At 41.0% G+C, this 19912-nt stretch overlaps 1 long non-coding RNA gene across 1 annotated transcript in view; it reads left to right on the top strand.

The window, feature by feature from the left end:
- The first annotated feature begins 4713 nt into the window (after positions 1-4713).
- Positions 4714-19912, top strand: part of LOC121142903 — a 57386-nt gene continuing 42187 nt past the window's right edge. Inside the window, exon 1 of the long non-coding RNA XR_005880039.1 lies at positions 4714-4845. This is a non-coding gene — a long non-coding RNA (uncharacterized LOC121142903). The remainder of the gene's footprint in view (positions 4846-19912) is intronic.

Raw genomic sequence — 19912 nt, 5'->3', positions numbered from 1 at the left:
ATGTTTTGAAACAGACCCATATAGAAATTGAAAGTTCAATAATTCAAATGAAAAACTCAGTGGAAAGCCTAAAGATATGTTAGATCAAACGGAATAGAGAATATCTGACAGTGGAGATGGGTCTTTTAAAATTTCTTATTCAAGCAGGAAAAAAACAGGGAAAGAAAGAATGAAGAAAGCACTCGGTATCTTTGGGATACCACCACATTCAGTGATCAAACACCAACACCATCCAAAGGCTGCGAAACAAAGGGTAGCACACAAGAGAAAAACATAGTGAGCGTAGTAAAAGCAGAGGGATGCTGGAATTCTGGAACTACATAGACATCAGCATGCTGAGGTTCACTGAACCCCAAACATATATGACCAGAAAAGATTCTCATCATGGCATACAAAAATCAAAGCACAAGACAAATACAGCATTGTGAGATCTGAGAGGGTAGTCCTAAGACATATTGAAGGATAACTCCATTAAGAAACGGTTCCACTACAAACACCCTCCAGGTCAGAGGATGTAACATGATGCATTCTAACCCAGAAGGGAAATAACTGCCAAACAAGAATCCTGTGCCCAGCATTGAATGAGAAATAAAGACCTGAGATTAGTAAAAATGGAACTGACTTATTGCCATCAGCCCAGCCTTACAAAACATACTGACAGGAAATATGCCTACCGAAGTAAATGAATGAAAATTATCTTTTAAGGATATACAAAAATATCAGTGCTGTTCCCAGCTGCCACAGGAGACCAAATGGCATTCACAAACAGGATGTGGCTTGTCTCCCTACATGTTGTTTGTCAGGGGTCTCCAAAAGCCCCTCCCCTAAAACAACACAGGCTGTGCTATTGTCCTTGGTCACCCCAAGCTAGATGGCATGATATACATTATTTTGGTAAATTGCCATATGCAGTTATGTTCACTGAAAAAGGTAGTTCTAGAAGCAGTTTCCCTCCCCAACCTTTCAGACCCAACCATGTTTATCTCAAAGTGTCCCCAAAGGCCTTTGTCAGGAAATGACCCCCCAATAAAAAAAAACAGCAAAAGCATCCAAGAGTTTAAAAAAAAGCCACAATGTCCTTACAAACAGCTAGGAGATAGCCAGTTTCTAACAGGTTCTATTATTTTGTATCCAATTACATAAAATTTCCTGTAGCAGGAAAGAGAAGAAAGAAGTTCAACCATAGGAAACTCATCTTTGGAGGAAAAAAACTCAATCTAGAATTCAGCTGGCTGCTTCAGTTTCCCCAGGTGATTTCTAATGGGTGTTCATAAGCCCCTGATTTTGATGGTGTTAACTTTCTTCTGTTATTTCTCTTTTTTGGGAAAAGTCGCATCCAATGGGACATGATTATTCCAGTACCTTCTCATCTTGAATTCCCATCCGACTGCTCCAATGGGGTTTGTCCAGTTGGTTTCTGTTGTATGACTTGAGTACCTGACTAAATGATGTTTTACTATCTGTTGCTTCTATCTCCCAGTTGCTATTTATTCTCTTTTGTATTTATTCTCTAGTATAATGATCTGCCAGGCAGGATGCACCTAGTGGTAAAATTGTGGCATGACTATTAAGGTGATAACTTTCTAGATGGTTTTGAGACCTGTTACATAAAAGGGAACTCTCACATAGTTCTGTAAACTTCTCAAACCATAATGGATAAGGTAGTCCCATGCCCTCAGGAGGAACTTAGAACTGCTTTTTGTTAATTGGATAGGTTGTCCAACAGTCCTGTGTTTGTAACTATAGATTGGTGTTACTCCCAGCCCTCATCAGAGAGATTTTTCCCGTGGCTGGTAGTTAATACAGACACTCATAACTGGTCCAACTATTGATAAGTGACTATTGGTGTATGACCCTAAGTGGGACATCTACACCACCCCTTCGGAGGCTCAGAGAACATTGTGTAAGAGGGGACGGAAAGAATGTAAGAACCTGAGATGGGGAACAGGTTCTAAGAAGTGGATCAATACAGACATGGAAATTTTTAAAAATTTCTTTAAATAACAATGAGGGATAGAAATACAACATGCATTTCCTGTGAGACGTATCAAAAGCACTATTCACTGCAAGTTTACACTTATTGCTGTCTACATCAAAAAATAAAATGATTCCAATGTTGTGGATATAGCTCAGTGATAGAGTATTGCCTAGCATGTACAACCTGTTCTCTCTCTAACCCATCTCCCTCCCTCCCCTCTCTCTCTCCCCCTCCTCCCCTTCCTCCCCCTTCCCTCTTCACCTCCTCCCTCTGACCCCTGTCCCAGAGCTGTAACACTCACATACCTCAATAAATCACAGCATGTCCGAGGGTCAAGTCATCATCACAGGCTTTGTGATGTGTTTTATGTTCATCCTCCTTATCTTTCTAAACCCCTCACACCCTACACTAACTACCAACTGCAGTGTTCCATTAGCATTTTCAGAGGAAGGATTCAAGACACTCCTACTCCCTCATGAAGAAAAGTCTGATGCTGAGACCTGTATTGTTACTGTATGTGTATTTATTTGTGTGTGTGTATGCTCCATGTGTGTGTCTTATGCCCTGAGAGATCTAAAGAAAGTACTGAGTCCCCTGAAATGTGGAATTATAGATGACTGTCACATGGGTGCTCTAATCCAAATCCAGGAGCTCTGCAAGGGCAGCAAGTGCTCTTAACTGCTGAATAACCTCTTCAGATTCCTATTTCATTGAATTTTTAAAAGTTTATAGTGGGACTGGAGAGTTGGCTCAAGTTCAGTCCCTATACCCACATGGTGGTTTACAACTCTAGCCCATGATGACCTGACCTCTGCACACAGGCACACAGGTAGTATACATGCATATGTGCACATGAAACACTACAAGTGTGTGTGTGTGTGTGTGTGTGTGTGTGTGTGCGTGTGCGTGTGTGTGTGATGACTTGTGGGAGTTACTTCTCCCCTTAAATCTTGTGGATCTTGGTAATCCAATTCTGGTTGTTAGGCTCAACATCAAGTGTCCTACCCAGCAAGCCCTCTGGGAGGAAAAAACAATACTTTCACAGGGTCAGCCAAGACAATCAGAACAGATATTTATATTAGGATTCATAACAGTAGCAAAATTACACTTATGAGGAAGCAATGAGAGAATTGTACAGCTGGGGGCCCACCACAACATGAGGATCTGTATTAAAGGGTTACAGCATTAGGAAGCTTGAGAACCCTTAAGCCCTCTCCATCAGCAGGCCCTGGGCCTTTTAAGATCATTAAGCATATTTAAATATGCATTTGAATTATGCATACCAATATAAAATAAACCTTAAAAATCATTTTGTTGTACGAAAATAAATGGATAAGTGGCCACAGGTCTTCTAAGAAAATGAAAAAAAAAGTTGAAAGTATAGATTATAAAGGATCACCAATTATGATGCTGCCCCCTGGAAAACCCATGTTTTGTTCCATCTGATCCTAAAATGCAACATGGATGAGAATGCAAGATTTGGTTTTCACTCAAGGAAAATTTTATTCCTGTTTAAAAGAAAAAGTACCTCGTGGCAGAGAATGGAGAAGAGGGGGAGAAAATACATTCCCTTTACTCATGGAGATCAGACCCGGGACAGACAAACAGTCACATGGCAGGAAGGAAAGCTTAGAGAAGGAGTGAGAATGTGAGGGCAAGTGGGTAGATCAGAAACGATGAAAAGTTACATTTTCTGAGTAGTTCAGGAAAGGGGGCAGACATGTGAACCAGTGTGGCTGCACTGTAAGATACTGTGCTAGAAAATGGAGATTCTAAGAGGGGGCAGTGCAGTGTTTACTAAAGACATCATTCTACCTCTGGTATGACTTAAGGGGATGTTGCCTTCTAGGGGTGACCCCTTGGCCAGGTTGACACAGTCCACATGGAATATGAGGTCTCTACCCAGAAATTCTATTCTCTTGACCAAGGGAGTTATTTTCTTACTGGGCATTCATTGCTATTATAATATTTCATCCTCTGAACAGGTAACCCTAAAATCATTTAGGAACAAGGTCAGGGATAAGAACCCTCAAACTTCTGGCAACTTTGGTCTTTGGCAAGGACAAGGCTGCCAAGAGTTCCAAGGGCATTTCTGGCTTTCAGCCAGGCTACAAGATTTCTGTCTTTGGTGTCAGTAGTGCTTACCAAACTCTTAAGTTCATCTCTGGCCAAGAAGCCCACAAGATAACATGCAAGCCACACTCACACAGTAGATCAGTCCACTGTTGGGGAAATTCAGCACCAATGCTCCGAGATGGATCTTGTCATAGGGTCCCGAAATGTCAGTCATTGAGATAACAGCAACCTAGCTTCACACTGTCACCTTCAGCAGCACTCTTAAGCTTTTAGGGACTCAGGCCAAATCGGGATTTGTGAATTTGACACAGAAAACAATTTTAGGAGTAGCCCAGAAAACAAGGATTTTTAAGTAGGCTTGAGCATGAGGAGATGTCAATGCTATCAAAGCACTTGCCTTATGCCCTGCTGCCAGCGCCACCAGCCACCAGCTGAGCCCACCACCATACTGTGCCTGATCCTCTGAAAGCCAGAGCCAAAAGAACCTCTGCCTCTCTGGAGCCTTGGCATTAATTTTGGAGAAGACATGAACAAACCACTTAAAAAACTATGATGGGTTTTAGATAGCCGTGATTGGCCCATGGTTCTGACCTCACAAGGGACCATTGTGAGGAATGAGAATGGCCCACCCATACAAGGCACTCACTGGGCCTGGAAATTGTCCTTAGGCCACAGTGAAACTGTTGGTTGGCTGCCGAGGACTTGACTCAAGACTTTAGTCCTGAGAGCTTTATTTTTTATTGTCCCTCTTTGGAACTAGACATCTGTGATCACCGCTGACCTGAATTATCGTGAGTGTGCTGACCAGTGGGTTGGGTTTGTGCCTACATTTTGACATAGTATTTTTGGAGATTTAGTTTGTGCATGAGCTTCAGTTTATCTTATTATCAATATCTTCTATTATTCTCTATCCACTTATCTTTGACATTCTGTACATTGGTTTAGTGCTTTACCTCTTGTAAAGTTTATATTAGCTGGAAAAGAAAAGTTTGATTTTGCCAGGCACTTGGAGTTGGAGTATACCCATCTGCTTTGTTACTTCCCTCAGCCTTTCTCTGTGGTTATAAATTCCCTTATCATGTTAATAGTCTTCTGCCCACCACACCACTCATTACACAAAACATGTTCTGGGGAATCTAGAGGAACAATTTCTTCATGGCCTCCAGTGTCGTGGCCAGGCTGTCATCCTTTTGATGTCCATAAATATGAGTATAAGGAACAGGAATTGAGGATCATGACTGTAAAGATAACGAGGTCTGCACTAGTTGGAATCATTAGAGAATTTGAGGATTTGAGTGAAAAATGACCTTAAAGAAGCCTGTGTGTTTATTCTATCTAATTCATAACCATGGCATTTACCCAGGCTAGCCCAAAGCTGACTGAGTCCATTCTTGTTGTTACTGCTGCTGTTATTAAAGTCCAAATGTCCTCCTCAAGGTTTGAATGTGAGAGGTCTCATGTCATCTCAAGTCTGAGTTCTTGATCTCCAGCAGGGGCTGCTGTTCAGGAGGTTGTAAAACCCCATGGTTGTAGTACCCAGCAGGAGGAATTGGGTCTTTAGAAGCAATAGGACATGCCAAAGTCATGTAAGCAACTACTTCAAACTCATCTTCCCAAGTCCCCAGACATGGCTTCCTTGTCCTGCTGAAAGCTTGAGTCAAAGCAAAATGTACTACATGTTGCTTCTTTTTTTTTTTTTGGTTTTTGGTTTTTTACGAGACAGGGTTTCTCTGTATTGTTTTGGAGGCTATCGGTCCAGTCCGACCTCGAACTTCTTAGAGAATTGATCATGGCAGTGAGGAAACTAACACAGTCCTTAGAGACAGAAGGTGGGGAATTTCTGGGTTTTGTGTTTTGTTTTTTTCAGTGGACATGTTTATTAATAGAGTGTCAACTTCTCCAAACCTACAGCTGGTATTTCGCCTTATTTCCATGCTGCATCATTAACAATGGCAAAGCTAACCAGAGGCTACTCAAAGAGAACTAAGCTTTTATAACTCACTTTTCTTTTGTATGCAGAACGTAAATAGATGAACTCTAGAATGCACTTAGCCACTAAGGGAATGTAGACAAATCCCGATGCAATAAAGACGAGCTGAGATGCTGTGCACTGTTTAAGGGTTCCTGGTGCTGCATCTCCGCCACTAACTGAATCTTGTGCTAACACCAAACGGAGTTGGGGAAAACACACTAAGTTGACTTAGGGGCTGTGCATAGGAGCCAAAAGGCAGGACAATACTAAACATTGCTGAGAGCATCCACCCCAGGAAGGACTTTATCTTCCAGGAACACCATCCCCAGTGCTGACATGGCTTTAAATGGTTGTGAATAACTGTGATTGGTTCATTTCCTATGACCTCACAGAAGCCACTACGAGGAATCCCAGACTCCGCCCACATGAGGCACTGACTAGCACTGCAGAGAAACTTTTGCTTAGTTTCCAGCAAAGCTGTTGGTTCATGTAAACTTTGTAGACTTTGATAGTACTTACCTCCAAAAAGCAGACACTGTTCATCGGCTTTGACATCCAAATAGTGAGTTTGTTTCCTGGTTTGTTAGTTTTGATTTATATCTCTTAATTGGTTCTGGGTTTACTTTGTGCTTTCAATTCAATTTCTTTTTACTAGCCTCATATTTCTATACTTAGGCATGGTTCTTTGACAATGTCAGTTTTTTATTTAAATTTCATTTTAAATTTTTTCATTTATCCCAGTAGCCACCCCCCTTTCCACTTCCTGTCCACTCCTCAGAGTGGGTAAAGCCTTCCTTGTGGAGTCAACAAAGTCTGACATACCAAGTCGAGGCAGGACCAAACCCTCCCCACTGTTTCAAGGCTGAGTAAGGCATCCTACTATAGGGAATGGGCTCCAAAAGACCACTTCATGCCCCTGAGATAGGTCCTGATCCCACTGCCAGCTTCTCGTAACAGATCAAACCACAGAACTGTTACCCAAATTCAGAGGGCCTATTTCGGTCCCATGCAGGCTTACCACTATCAGTCCATAGGTTTAAAAAGTTTTATTAGTATGGACAAGCTGTAAAACAAAAAGATATTTCATCAACATGTGTAAGCTTATCACATCTACCATTGGTATTATCTCCTAAAATCTTTGAAGCACTTAAATATTTAAGCACATCTGTCCTGGTAACTATCTTCCATACTTGCTATGTTGCAGACCAACACCCTGCAAAAAGGACCAAAGACATGTCATGTGCATCATGAGGTACAACCCATTCCATTACAGCATCCCAGTGTCAGGGAGGGCTACCATCCTTTAGATAACCATCTATATGAATTTTAGATAAATGAATTGACTATTGTAAGTGTAGAGGTGATGTCTGTAGTAAGAATTCTTCAAGAACTTCAGTGTCCTAATGCAAAGGGCCCTAAAGGGTTCATTCTCCGACTAGCCCATACCCATGTTCCTAACAAGCAGCACAGACTTCCTGAGTCTGTCCACCTTGTGACTATGGCACTTTTTACAGTGTTACTGTGTTCTTAACGTGTCCTCCTCAAGGTGTGATAGGAATGGTCTCACACCTTCTCATGTATCTGAAGGCTTGGACAGGAGGTGCTGTCTGGGGAAGTCATAAAAGTCCAGGGCTATGGGAAGCAGCAGGGGGAATTGGGTGACTGGATGGAGGAGGGGGGAACTACCAAAGTCAAGTACCCAGCTGTTTTAGACCCATCTGCCCAAGTCCCAAGCTTGTCATCTGTCATTCCTCCTCCTTCTGAGAGCCTGAGAGTTGAGTTACCCTTTGCCCTTAATTTGCATCTCACTGAGGATTTGCTCACAGTCATGACAAAAATTATACAGTCCCTTGTACTAGATAGAGGAATCTCTGCATTATTCTCTGCTCTCACTGGTCCATTCCTTACTGTGACATCACAAAAAGCCTCTGTGAGAAGCTATGAAACTTGTTCACAGTGGGCTGCTGTTTGTCTTGATGTTGTAGGGAAACTCCTGTTGGATGGAGAGCATCCATTGGTCCAGATAAACTGGATAAATTGAACTTCCCTAATCTCTTGGACTGTGACACTGAAAGATTTTCCTCTTTGTTGGATTTTGTACCCTGTTTTCCTTTTTGATCCATGCACTCAATGCTTGTGCTTAACTGGTCCATTGAAAAAGAAAATTTGCCATGTTCTACTTTGGTTCGTTTTTCTCATTTTAAACCTTAACTGTGTGATGTAAGGCATCCATTCCTCTGTAACACTTTTGGGGATGCAGAGTGACCTGGGATCATTTCCTCTGCTCTGTTACATTGCAGCTTCCCCTTACATGTCCCAAAGGCCCCCATTTCAGTTAAGGTTCTACCTATTGCTTCATGGCTCTAGTCAGGATCCCCATCTCTCTGAACCTGGGGTTACAGACACAAGATCCATGTCAATCGTCTATTTCTACTTCAGAAAATGACACAAATCCATTTTTTATGGCTGAGCATGGGCCTCCTCACTTGACCTGCTTTCATGCTTGTGGTCAAATAGTTTCCCCCATAAAATTATCCTAGGATTCCCTGTTCAACTCACTGTAAACATAAAGCATCAACTATGTCATGTCTTTTTAAACTTTGTGTGAAGTACCAAAGATGTACAAGTGGATCCTCGTCAAGGATATTGGAGTATGCTCGTGTGGGGGGGGTGGGGGTGTGTGTTAGTTGTTTTGGGTTCAGCCTCAGGGTAATACTGCCTTACAGACTGCTTGGAATTATCTTTCCTAGCATATTTGGTGATGCATCTTAGGAGTATCAGTCCCTATTATAAGGCCAGTAGTTAAGATCTATCATGCAAACTGCTGGTCAGAAATAGTATTACTCTTTCCATCTTATCCCCAAATTGATTAGTTTACATGTTTTCTAATACCCCAGAATTGATCATCACTCCTAGAGTGTAGTAGCTAGAAGGCAACAGGTGGTATATAGGTGTAATAACATCTTATCAATGTTGTTTTATGATTCAAGAAATCTTTCAGAATTATCAACTCTCTAGAGTTAGCTTGCATCATATATACACCCAGGATTCCCATAGACCCTACTTGTCTTTCTTTCATACTTCGTATCTTAATTTGCATCTTCTCTTTGGGTGATGCAGGCCGAGGGTTTGTCAGGCTTGTTCACTCTTTCAAATCACCAGATCTTTGTTTTGATCTTTCTTTGTTCTAAGTGACCACTTATTTCAGCTTGGATCTTTCTTATGCTTTCTCATAATTGCTTTGGGGTTTGGGTTGGTCTATTTTATTTTTAGCCTCTGAACCTAAGGTGCATCATTAAGATGTTTGGTGTAGCAGTGATTTTTCATGATGTAGAAATTGAGAGCTGCCAGCACTTGGAAGGCAGAGGCAGGTGAATTGCTGTGAGTTCCAGACCAGCCTGGTCTACAAGAGCTAGTTGCAGGACAGCCTCCAAAGTCACAGAGAAACCCTGTCTTGAAAAAAAAAAGAAATAGAGAACTATAAACTTGTCTCCAAGACTTTTGGGGGTTTTGTTTGTTTGTTTATTTTTTTCCAGCATCTTGTTCAACGGGAGAAAAAGTGGTAGTAACATACTTGGTGAAATATAGCATGTTTCAAAGATTTATTCTATCAAGAGTCCTACAGGACCTCCCACCCTGAGGAGGGGAGGGAATGAACTTACCTTGTTTACATTCCTGGCATCAGAGAACAACAAAAGACAAGAGGTGAATGAAAAGAAAAATAGCAAGAGCTCCTCCATGTCAGGACCGGCACCATTTACCCTCTGCCCTGGGGAACTGGATATAGACGTCCACACACTGAGGAACACTAGCTCTTGAGACTGATATAGAGTAACATGCACAGTGAACTTTGGGATTAAGAAACTGCAACTAGGGGATTGTGTTAGGGAGATTCCTTAGTCGGCAAAGTACTTGTCAAAAAACAATGATGACCTATATTCTTGTCCCAGCACTCACATGCAATGTCTACATCGCTACTCTTGAGATACTCAGGAAGGAGTCTAGAACTCGTGAGCTCCAGAACTTATGAGAAACTGTTATCAGCAATCAACGTAGAAGGCCAGAGAGAAGAGAATTGTGAGGTTGACTTAGGGATACATCAACAAGTACACACAGAAATGGGCGCATAGATCACATGCACCCATGTGCACATGGGCACACAGACACACACACACACACACACACACACACACACACAATCATGCTTGGAAAGGTTTCAGTAACTGGTGAGGATGGAACTGTGGGTACAGCACACTAGGTCCTAGAGGCCAGCTGAGCAAGGAGCCATCCATGTTCATAGCACACATAGGTTCCTCTGCTAGATCCAGAATCTGTTTTTATCTAATTAGAATTAAGGATCCATGAAGTACACAACATCTAACAATCATAAACACAGACCTGTATATGGTCAGCCAGTTCCAGGAATGCAGTTTTGTGAGTCATCATCCCTTTAGAGTGCGCTTGTTTGTGGTGAAACTACCTTGGTGTCTTCCATGCTTCAGTAAGAAACTCACTGGTTCACTAAAATGTGGGTGAAATCATCTCTTCTTTAATCTGTCTTCACTGACCTATCTAAGGTAAAAAGAAATTTGGTTATATTTACCTCAGGAAATGTTACACAGTGCAATTGGCACCAAGAACAAGAAGGAGCAGAATCTGAATCTGACTGAGGGAAGAGCAGCTTTTCATGATATCTGTTATGAGTGACATGAAATGAAGCCAAAGTTAATCTGTCTGGGAGCAGAGTGCCCACTGGGACAAGTTCAAAACAAACTTCCTTCATGTGGCACATGAGATTCAGTGTCTCATGTTCCCTGTGATGAGGAATAAGATGCATAGCCAATGCCATACTGCCTTTGAGTATTGTTGTCTTCCTGTGTAGTACAAGATGATATTTCTCACTTATGAGTGCAGTGCACCTATTAAGTACAAGGATATTTCCTAAAATGGCTGATGGACTAAAGAACTTATCAGCATTTCTGAAAGTGGTATATACTGGAAAGATGACAAACATACTGTGGCATCAGTAACATGGCCTTTACTGCATAGAATACATGCAACTCAAGTTGACCTATCTTCCCTGAAAGCATTTGCCCACATAAGCAAGAGTTATACTGGGGAAGGGTTATAAAGAGTCTCTCCCATGAACTAGACTCTGATTTAGGAGGAAGAGTGAGAAAAGAGAAGGGAGAAAAATGGAGGGATTGGCTTGCCCTTTGTTGTTTATCCACTCATTGGTTCACATCCACAGCTGGCAGGAGAAAGCACAAAGTACATCTATGCCTTTCTAAACATTTGTTTTTACAACCTCCAATTACTAGTGCTGTCGTCCTTGGTTAATCAGCTAGGGAAACTTTTTTCAGTGAGTAGTGGTTACTTAAGTTCTTGAGAATAAGTGACTATTGTTGTAACACAATGGACCAACTCTCAGGATGGAAAGAAATTTGTATCTTGCTTTCCAAAATATGTCTTTAGAGTTAGTACAAAATAATTTAATCAATGTTGAAGGTCTTAAAATTTTGACAAACTATTCAGTACTAGAAATATGCTTGATATGATTTTCAGAGTTTCAGTGAATAGTGACATCAGGGAACTACTAACAAAAATATCTGTCCAAGATAGGTCACATCTTGAGAAAGAATATCAAGAATTTGGAATGCAATGTTAAAGGATTGGGGGCTTAAATTAGCAACTTTTTCTATTGCTAAGATGCTATGACAAAGATTACTTATAGAAGAAAGGGTTTGGGGGCAGTTAGAGATATATAGGGTTTGCATCTATGAATGAATGGTAGGGACACCATGATAGCAGGCAACTAGAGCTAGAATCTGAGAGCTGAGGGATTAAATCACAAACCACAAGCAGGAAGCAGAGAACAAACAGGGAATGGTGCGAGTCTTTGAACTTTGAAAGCCCTCTCCCTCTGTTGTACTTCCTCCAGCATGGCCACACCTCCTAAACTCCCAAACAATTACACCAATTGGAAATGAAGGGTTCAAATGCTACAGCCTCTGAGGTATAGTGTCTAATGGAGGAGAAATCATGTGTTTAGTGAACAGGACTGATTTGTACTGCAACAGTTTAATAAAACCCTTGTAGATTTAATGAAATAGATACCATGTTGCTGAACTGAGTATGTGATAGCTTTTTATGCTGCTTTCTAGTACATCACCTTAACTCCCAAGTTGAAGGGTATTCCTCACAATTTCCAGGCTGACCATTTTCAATGTGGCAGCCATTTTGCTCCTCATTCTTTTGTGTTTGTGCTTTCCTACTCATGCTATGCTGCTATACAAAGTCAGGAAACAGTGGCAAGGGTGTATTTCTAGCTTTCCTTCTCTTTTACTGAATAGCAGCTGCTTGACATGTCATAGGCTTTCACATATTCCATCCAACTGTCTAGATTGCATTCCTATAATCCTAGGAAAGATGCTTAAGATTTCCACTGATCCTACAGTGGAAATACAGTTAGCTTTCCTTAGAGGTGGAGGATGAAACAAGTTAAGATATAAAAACTAGAATGTTCAGAATAATTAGGGATAACAAGTAGATACTAGCTGGTATTTTATTTTTAGGTGAGCAAACCATCTAATTACAGGAGTTGGTCATAGTTGTCATAGCTCACGATGTTCTGATCTGTGTGTTCCTCTTCTACTATTTGCTGTTTTCCACACTGATGGTGAATCTATCATTTCAAAGTACTCCAATCAGCTCTGCTTCCAACAGAAGTACAGAAAATGACTCTTTTTCTATGACACCAAATATGTTGGCTTTCTTAATCTGGTGCTGTTATAAGCCAGCCTCTGTTTTGAATTAGATATTGTCTATAATTGGAAATTATAGAGGGATAGTTGGTTAGAATCTGTCAGTGAGCCTTTGACAGTTTCTCTAGAGGTATCCAGTATGTATCTTCATTCTTCTTTAGATTTGTCTGCCTGTCCTTTGCACTGTCTGGCACATCCAAGAGCAGAAATGAGACATTGTTGTAACAGTCATGCTAAGTGATCATTTGCACAATCTTGGACACTTTCAGAACCTAGTATACATGTGTGTCAAGGAGTATATGCTGCATATGCACATCCAAGGCCAAGGGAGAATGTTACCTATCCTGCTTTATCACTTTAAGTCTTATTCCTTTGTGATAGGATATCTTGCCTATCCTGGAGCTAGGCTGATGGACAATAAACTGCAGTGATTCTCCTGTTTACAATTACTACGTGTAAAATGAGACTTTCTCCATCTATTGTAATCCCACAGACCCATTTCTCTCAGCCCACTGGGTCCCTGAAGCTGTTATTAAATAACCACTGAGGCTTAATATCTGGTAAAACTGTTTGGCCAATGACTTAGACTTCTTACTGGCCAGCTCCCTCATAATGATTAACCCATTTCATTAATCTGTATCACCACATGGCCTTGACTTGCCACAGATGCCCTGGCATCTTGTCTCCCTGCTGACTACATGGTGTCTCTTTGGCCCTGGCTCCTACCTCTCTGTATCTCTGTTTGGATCTCCTGCCTGGCTTAAACAGCTTTTTTCTTTTTTCTTTTTTTTTTTTTTTTTTTTTTTTGGTTTTACGAGACAGGGTTTCTCTGTATTGTTTTGGAGGCTGTCAGTCCTGCCTGGCCTTGAACTCACAGAGATCCGCCTGCCTCTGCCTCCAGAGTGCTGGGATTAAAGGCATGTGCCACTGCCCGGCTGGCTTAAACAGCTTTATTCATCAACTAATAAGAGAAACAAATAGTTGAAGCATACAAAAGGACATCTTCCATCACTACAGCACTGAGGTTACAGGTGAGTGCTTAACAACCTAGGTTTTTATATAGGTGTTGGGATTAAAATCCTGTCTTCATGAATATATAATAAGCACTCTTACTCTCTCCAGTCCCAAGCCAAGTATGTTCTATTAAGGAATTTAATAAAACAAGATACATATACTTGGATGGGATCCTTGGAATCCTTCTGCAGAGAAGAAAGCCATCCCAGTGTGTTAGGAAACCAGATCCTTGCAGATGTTTCCATTGTGATAGTGTTAGTAAGTACAGCATTGATGTACATTTGTGTCAGGTCAATTCATTCAGACTTCATTTGAAACAGAACCCTGATCGGAAGATCAATAGGTATTGAAATGGACTGTGTGAAATGCACAGAGAAACCAACAGCACAGAACTGTCAGGAGGAAAAAACGTGTTTGAGATCCTAAAATGCTCACTGTGTTGGATGCTTCCCATGGGTCATTAATAAACTTCTTGTCTTGGGCAGATGAACTAAAATCATGTGGGATTGAATCTGTCTAAGGCTAAGTATACAAATTACATAGGAGGAGTGAGCACAGTGAGGTCTTGGCAGGCTCTCTCTAGCTTTGCACGGCCTGCCTGGCCTTAGACCCTTCAAACATGGCTTAACTACTTGACTGGTAGATCTCTGATTGTAAACAAGTCACAAACACCACCTCGGACCTACAAAATGGGGTACTGGAATTAACAACCTCCAAATAACAAATATTCTAGAAATTTTCCAGGAATAAAAATTTCCTTTTGATATGGCCATTGAGTTTGTTATGAGCAAATAAAGACATCTGAAGGTTAAAAAATAAAAAAGCAGCAATTCTTATAAAAAATAATTCTACAATTCCTTCTAACACCGACTGCCACATCATGAACCTTCTGTTAGGACAGTGGTCCTCAACCTGTGGATCATGACCCCATTGGGAGGGGGGTTTCCTAAGACCAGTGGCAAACATAGGTATTTACATTATACTCATCACAGTAGCAAAATGACAGTTGTGAAGTAACAGCAAAATAATTTTATGGTGAGAGGTCACCACAACATGAGGAACCGTATTAAAGGGTCACAACATTAGGAAGGCTGGGAATCACTGTGTTAGGAGCTAGGTTTTGATAGTTATACCTGATAGATCACATGTCTCCTGAGGTCTCATGGCATCATGTGGTTGTGCTCTAAAAGATAGAGATGAGTCTTCAGTGCATATTTGTAGAGAAGACAGAGAAAGGAAGGAATTAACCATCCGTGTGGATGATCCTAAGCTTTGCAATCAAGACACTTCCCTGTGGAGTGGGCAGGCTTGCTGTTGAGCTACTCCAGGGAGAAAACCTCTGCAATCATCTAGCAGACTCACTGACTAGTTTCTGCAAATACAGAATGATTCAAGTCAAAAGAAGCATGAGTTAGGCAGGAACCAGGTCAAAAAGGGTCACACAGAGAACTGCAGCTGTGAATAGAATCAATTCTGTGCTGTACACAACTCAGTCTATTTGCAATTTGGGCATTTTGAGGGAAGAAAGGCATTTAAGCTAACAACAGTCAATGGTGAAACTATTCCAGTTTTTCTTTAGATAAAGAGGGGCTTTAAAAGAGTGTGGAGACTAAAAGAGTATCCCTCCATGGGAAATGGGCTCCCAAGATCTATTCATGTACTAGGGATACATCCTGGTTCTGCCCCAAATGACTTGACAGATTTTAATGATCCTTCATGGAAGGTCTCACCCTCCCTGTGGAGTGGTTGGGGTTGGGATGGGGGTGTCATTGGGGGGTATGGGAATGGGAGGGAGAGGGAACTGAGATTGTTTCTAATTTAATATATATGAGTGTGGAGAAAAAGCATAGATAATGCTGCCAAGGATGTTACAGAGCCTGGTTGGGGTCTCAAGTGAATGGTGTCACTATGCTAAAGTCTCAACACAAGAAAGCTTTTTTAGAAGGAAAGATGAATGACTCAACCTTAGGATACTGATTTTTTTATCTTTTTATTTAAATTAGAAACAAGCTTTCTTCACATGTCAATCTCAGCTCCCTCTCCCTCCCCTCTTTGCCCACCCTCCACCAAACTCCCTACCCCCCTACCCAATCCCCACTCTGCTCCCCAGGAAGGATAAGGCCCTCCATGGAGGATCTCCAGAGTCTGTCATTTCTTCCAGGTTAGGGCATAGGCCCTCCCCCATGAGAGAGCATCCTTCAATGTGGGATGAGCACCCAAAGTCCATTTGTATGCAAGGATAAATACTGATCTACTACCCAAGGCCCCATAGATTGCCAAGGTCTCCTCACTGACACCCAAATTTAGAATACTTATTTTAAGTAGCCACTAAAACACTATAGAAGGAATGTCTAATTGACAATTAAAATACAGAGCTCAGAACAGAAGTCATGGACTGGAGAAATTCACCCAGTCACACTCTAAGTGTCTTATCTATGCATCTTAAGGAAGAGAAGCAAGATTACCCCCTTTAAACATCCTCTCTTCACTAGAGATATCATGTCAAGATGCTCATGTAGTCTAAGGTGCCAGACTCAAGTTGAGCTTCCTTTAACTATACCTCCAAGCCTGGAGTGTGACCTTCAGAAACATCGTCAGGAACATCTGACAAAGCACACTGTAACCAAATTCATTGAAATTTATGGAACAACACATATTTAAACTATAAATAACCCCACATGACCTCAAAGCCAGGCTTTATAGCTGTTCTACTTCTGAACTTCATGTACTTCAGTGGCAGCATAGCTGAAGTTCACCAGTGCATAGGTGAGCTTAGGGAGGTGACATGCCAGCAGAGGACAAAGAAGCTGGACAATAGTAGTTGGGAAGCCCAAAAAGTAGGTACCTTCAAGCTCTGCAGGTGAGGCCTGCAACCATGCTGCCTCCATGGAGGTAGAGATGATGGTGGCAACTACCAAAATCACAGATGTTCAAATCCTCCTGAAAACCCTTGCAATTCTGTGAGAGTACACTCAAGACTTGCAATGATCTTTAAGGTTATTAACTGAGGTATCACTGCAACAGGTAACTTTAAATGATTGTCATAATTATGCATAAACTATGTAGATGAATACATCCATAGTACACAAAGAGGCTAACAGTACTTAATCAATGAGTATAAGTAACATGAGAATGGAGTTGGGACTGCAGCTCAATGCAAGTATGCTTGGTGAACATTGGGAGCCTCTGGGTTCAAACCCCAAAACTAAGATAGACAGACAGATACAGATGATAGGTATGTAGACAGACACAATGCGGACAAGAGGAAGGGAAAGCCATAACACATTTCTAATCAGATTTAATGGGACCAAGATTTTAAGCATTTGAGGTTCCTACAAAAACAAAAAGCTATATATTAAATGTATTCAAAATTAAGTCAAAAATAATTAGAAGCTGAAAAGAAACAACAAACTATGAATTTTAATAGACATACAAATGTCGCATCACAAAATTTCTACATATTATTGTCCCAAATCAGCATGTTTAAAACTGTTCTTCCCAGGTTTAGCTACCAACTCCTTGATTTTTCCATGACATAACTAATGTTCTGTGATTGTGTATAGTTCATAACATTCATTTGATTAATATCAACAGTATGAAATACTTGATCTTGCGATGGTAAAATGGCTTGAAGGGTAAAGGTACTTTCCACTAAGCCTGACAACCTAAGTTCAGTCTCTGGAACCCACATGGTCAAAGAAGAGAACCAACAAGTTGTCTCCTGTCCTGCACATGTGACACAGTGGCACAAGCGCTCCAACTTGAGCACAAGCATACGCACACACATACAAATAGGTAGATATGTAGCTATGTAGACAGACAGACAAATCAATGACAGAATAAAAATAAATTTCTATTTAAGATATTTGGTCTTGGACTGGAGAGATGGCTCCGAGGTTAAGAGCACTGACTGTTCTTCCAGGTGCTCCTCAGTTCAATTCCCAGCAACCACATGGTGGCTCACAACCATCTACAATTCAAACTGGTGCCCTCTTCTGGCCTGTAGGTGGAACACTGTTGTATATGTAATAAATAAATCTTTTTTTTTTAAAGATATTTGGTTTTCTCCATTTTGGGTGGACCCACAGAGACAGCTGACCTGAGCTAGTGGGAGCTCACTGACTCCAGACTGACAGTTGGGAACCTCATGGAACCAAACTGTGCCCTCTGAATGTGGGTGACAGTTGTGTGGCTTAGGCAGTCTGTGAGGTCGATGGCAGTGAAACTGGAATGAGGATTTACCCCTAGTGCTTGAACTGGCTTTTTGGAGTCCATTCTCTTTGGAGGAGGGATACATTGCTCAACCTAGATATATAGTGAAGAGGGCCTTGGGCCTCCCTCAGAGATGTGCCAGACTTCCTTGACTTCCACAGGAAGTGGATGGTGGTGAGGGTTGAAGGGGGAAGGTAGGGAGAGCAGGAGGAGGGAAGGGAGTGGGAACTGGGAATGGTATGTGAAATAAGAAAATATTCTAAAATAAAATTAAAAATTATTGAAAAACAATAGATTTTTAAAATAACTTTTTTAAAAAAAAGATACTTGGGCTTCTCATACTGAGATGTTACATAGATTTGTAGAATGCAAATAGGCAGACCAACCAATGATAGATTAAAAATAAAATATGATTTAAGACACTTGGTCTTCTCATACATTAATGTTACATAGACTTATAGGATGGCTTTGAACTAGGAAAGACGTCTTCCAATTTCTTTCTTTACATGAGCCAAAAAACACTGAACAATTGCACCTTGGAATTGTTTCTACCTTTGTGTGTTTTTAGCCTTATTCCTCCTCCATTATTCATGTGGCCCACTGGCAGGAATTGTTGGCCAAATTTAGCGTCCAACATGAATGCCTGGTCTCTTTTGTTGTAGGAGTCTGCAGGTAAATTAGGATGGAGGAAGCCCTAAAATGCATTCATACACTTGGACATCTAGAAATGACTCACTCCTATGTACATTTAACAATGATGCAGACAGATGTAGTTATTAAAATAACCACATTCTTCTCTTCCCTTTTGTTGAGACTAACTGCCCATGGCCATTCCATCCCCACTTTACATATGAAGTATGCACGGAAGAGAGCTAAGAATAAACAATTCCAGTCATAATGTCTTCATTTTTTTTTTAAAAAAAAACACCAGGTGACCACATGAGCCTACTGCTTGGGCCCCTCCCATAGCGTTGTTGGGGAAATGAGCAACACTCAGCCCAGCTATCACAAGATCTAGTCAATAATGGACTTCCTGCATGAAAGGACAATGAACATTCACTTATTGTCTGTTAAGAAAATAATGCTTTACTTACAATGGAAGAAGTGAAATGTTTTAAAACTCTTTTTAACATTTAAAAAATGTTATGTTTATTTTTTTTGCCTCTGCATATGTCTTATATGCCAGGGCCAGCAAAGACCAGGAGGAGGCAACAGATCCCCCGTTACTGGAGTTACAGACAGTTGTGAATGACCATGTTGGTGCTGAGAGCCATATGATTTCCTGCTGTATGGTTGAAAACAATTACCCTGTGTCCATGTATCACATTTCATTATCCATTCTTTTGTTCCTTGACATCTAAGTTGGTTTCATGACTTTGCTACTCTCCATAGTGCTGCAATAGACCATGATGTGACGCATCTCTGTGATATGTTGACTTAGATGCCTTTGGGTAAATACTCAGGAATGCTACCACGGGATCATATGGCAAATCTATTTTCAGTGTTTTGAGCAACATCTATAAATGATTTCCAGGCTGGATAGACTAGTTTCCACTGGTAGTGTTTAAGGCTTGTGTTTTGCCCATATTCTCACCAGAATTTGTTGCTGTTTCTCAATATAATTCTGGCTGGGGAAGGGTAGAATCCTAATGTAGTTATTAATTTGCACTTCTCTGTTGGCCAATGAAATTGCCAATTTTTCTACATGTTTAGTGGTCATTTGTGTTCCATTAACAACTGTCTTTAGTTCAATGCACCCTTTTTTGAAGAGGTTGTCATTTCTCCAATGTGTATTTTTGAAGTTTTTGTGAAAACTCACATGGCTATAGTTGTATGGGTTTATATCTGGAACCTCCATTCTATTCCATTGATCTATGTGTTCATTTGTCACCAGTA

This window comes from Mesocricetus auratus, unplaced genomic scaffold (assembly GCF_017639785.1).
Source record: "Mesocricetus auratus isolate SY011 unplaced genomic scaffold, BCM_Maur_2.0 Super-Scaffold_100010, whole genome shotgun sequence".
NCBI lineage: Eukaryota > Metazoa > Chordata > Mammalia > Rodentia > Cricetidae > Mesocricetus > Mesocricetus auratus.
Note: the sequence above shows the minus strand (reverse complement) of the source record. Positions and strands in the feature narration are given on the sequence as shown.